Source organism: Elephantulus edwardii, unplaced genomic scaffold (assembly GCF_000299155.1).
Source record: "Elephantulus edwardii isolate Elephantulus edwardi_28Jun2011 unplaced genomic scaffold, EleEdw1.0 scaffold00139, whole genome shotgun sequence".
NCBI lineage: Eukaryota > Metazoa > Chordata > Mammalia > Macroscelidea > Macroscelididae > Elephantulus > Elephantulus edwardii.
In genome coordinates, this window is record NW_006399889.1 from 159,829 (window position 1) to 162,504 (window position 2,676).

The following is a 2,676-nucleotide window of genomic DNA, read 5'->3' on the forward strand; positions in this document are numbered from 1 at the left end:
AAGATGGGTTCAATAATGTATACTGCACTGAAACAGATGAGGGAGAAAACTGTTTAAAAGGGATATGAGATTAGGTATTTTTGTCATGACAGGAGTCTAGAGCGAAGGCTACATGGTGGAGTGGACTTGGGGGGGGAAGGTTGGAAAAAAAATAAAAAAATTTTTTTTTATTTTTCCAAGAGGGTAATGTAACAGGGGGGAGGATTGGGAGGGGAGAAAAGTGCAACAGAATGAATGGAAATCCAAAGTCTCTGTAAATTTTTACTGAAATTAATAAATTTACATTTTTTAAAAAAGAGTAAGTGATGCTTTTTATCTTGTGTTGGTGGTGAATAATATTGAATATACCATGGATAACCAAAAGGAATAACTTGAAGAAGTGTAGCCAGGGTGCTCCCTAATAATGAGAATGGTGAGACTTAATTTCAAATACTTTGAGCATGTTGTCAGGAGTAACTAGTCCCTGGGAAAGGATGTTATGCTTTCAAAAGTAGAAGATAAGCAAAAGAGATCATCAAAGAGTTGTTGTTGTTGTTGTTGTTGTTGTTGTTATGTGCCTTCAGTCGCTTGTGACTCATAGTAACCCTATATAATGAAAGTAGTTGTGTCAGAGACAATGAGGTTAGCACAGAATAGAACAGGTTTCAGGGCAGGGTTAGGGTTAGGGTTCTCTATCCTGTGCTAACCTTATTGTCTCTGACACAACTACTTTCATTACCCCACTTACTAATCAATCCATCTCACTGAGGGTCTTCCTCTCTTGTGCTTTTCCTCCACCCTGCCAAAATGCTTATAGCTTAAATATCTTCCGCGAAGGACTCAAAAACGAAAATAAGAGCGTGAGACAATAATTAAGCCTGCAATATCTAATACTCAACCCAGAGCCTCAGTAAAGGTTTATAGGGAAAAAAATAGTCATTATCTAGCTGAATCAAGTAGGTCAGTTTGTATATACAGCTCTCCTGCAGTGAGCTACCAATATACCAGCCTTTAACACCATGTTGGCATGTGTCATTGAGTCAAGGACAACTCATAAAGACCCTACAATCAATCAATCAATAAATACCTGAATCCTATCCTATCCTATCCTATTCTGTGTCATCATAATCATCATCCCTGATATACTTGAGCCCATTGCTGCAGTCACCATGTCAATCCATCTCATTGAAGCTCTTCTTCTCTTTAATTGACCATAGGTGTTAAGAATTAAATAGCATCCTTCTAAAATACATGTACAAACACATTCAGTGGCTCAGCACTAGACAGGATAGGCCTATAAAGTGATCGGTAACAGAATGAAGGCGTTCACTTCTTAAAGAAACCAAACATGCAGGTCCAAAGAGCAGCAAGTGCCCAAGGCTAAGGCTTGGAGGGTAGGAAGGATGCCAGGAAATAAGAATTATAAGGAGGAAGTGGGAAAAGTGTGATTACATTCTGAGTATTGCAACTAACTTTATAAAACAAAATGTTATAAATGCTTGCTTTAAAAAATCAATTTGCTTTGTAAACTTTTGCTCCAATTATAATGTTGTTGATGTCATGTGCAGTTAACTGCAACTCATAGGGACCCTATGCACAATAGCTCTGAACCCTGCCCTATCATGAACTAGTCTTACTGTCTCTGACATACCTACCCCCATTGCCACTGTCATTGTTTCAAGCCATCTCATCCAGGATCTTCCTTTCCTGTACAGAACCTCTACCCTTCCAAACATAATGTCCTTCTTCAAGGACTGATCTCTCCTTGCAATATACCCAAAGTATGTGAGACAGTGCTTCACAATACTTGCCTCCAAGGAGCAACCTGATTTCATCCTCTCCAGGACAGACCTGTTTGTTCTCTTAATTGTCCATGGTATGTGCAATACTCTTCTCTAGTACCACATCTAAAAGGCCTCAATTCTTCTTCTGTCCTCCTTAGTCATTCTCCAGCTCTCAGATGCAAAGCAAGTTATTGTGAAGATGGAGCAGTCTTTGACAGCAGACTTTACCAAAGTAACTCATCTTTTTATTTCCTGACTGCTGGTGTCAAGAGTGTTGATTGTGAATCCAAGAAAGATGAAATTGTTAACAATCTGTATCTTTTCTCCATCTGTCATGATGCTGCCAATTGATTGTGGTGAGAATCTGTTTTCTTGATGTTGAGATGCAATACTATTGATAATAATAAATAATCTCTATGACCATGATTAGAATCTTATTTTAGAATTATCTTTATTCCATTGTAAAAGGACAGTGTAGGCTGTTCCTTGAGTCAAATTTCTTTTGAGATCTAAAAGAAATTAAACTTAAACTAACAAGCTGAGATGAGAGAAGAGAGCTGGCAAGTCACAAGAGGACTGTCTACAAGCAGCCGCTCAGAAGAAACAGCCTTCCTCCTTAGCTGACAGAGAGAAAACGCCTCCCCCTAGAGCCAGCATGCTGAATTTGGACTCCTAGTCCCTCACTGAGAAAATTAATTTGCTAAACTCACCCACTTGTATAATATTACTTTTATAATAGTTTATTACTAATTATTGGATTACTAATATGGATTACTAATGCAATGGGTAAATGCAAGGATGACATCAGAGTCTCTGGATCAACATGACTAATCTGTTTCTTTTTTTAATACTTTAATCTATTTATTTTTCATTTCAATGAACATCTACAGAGATTTTGGAATTCCATTCATTC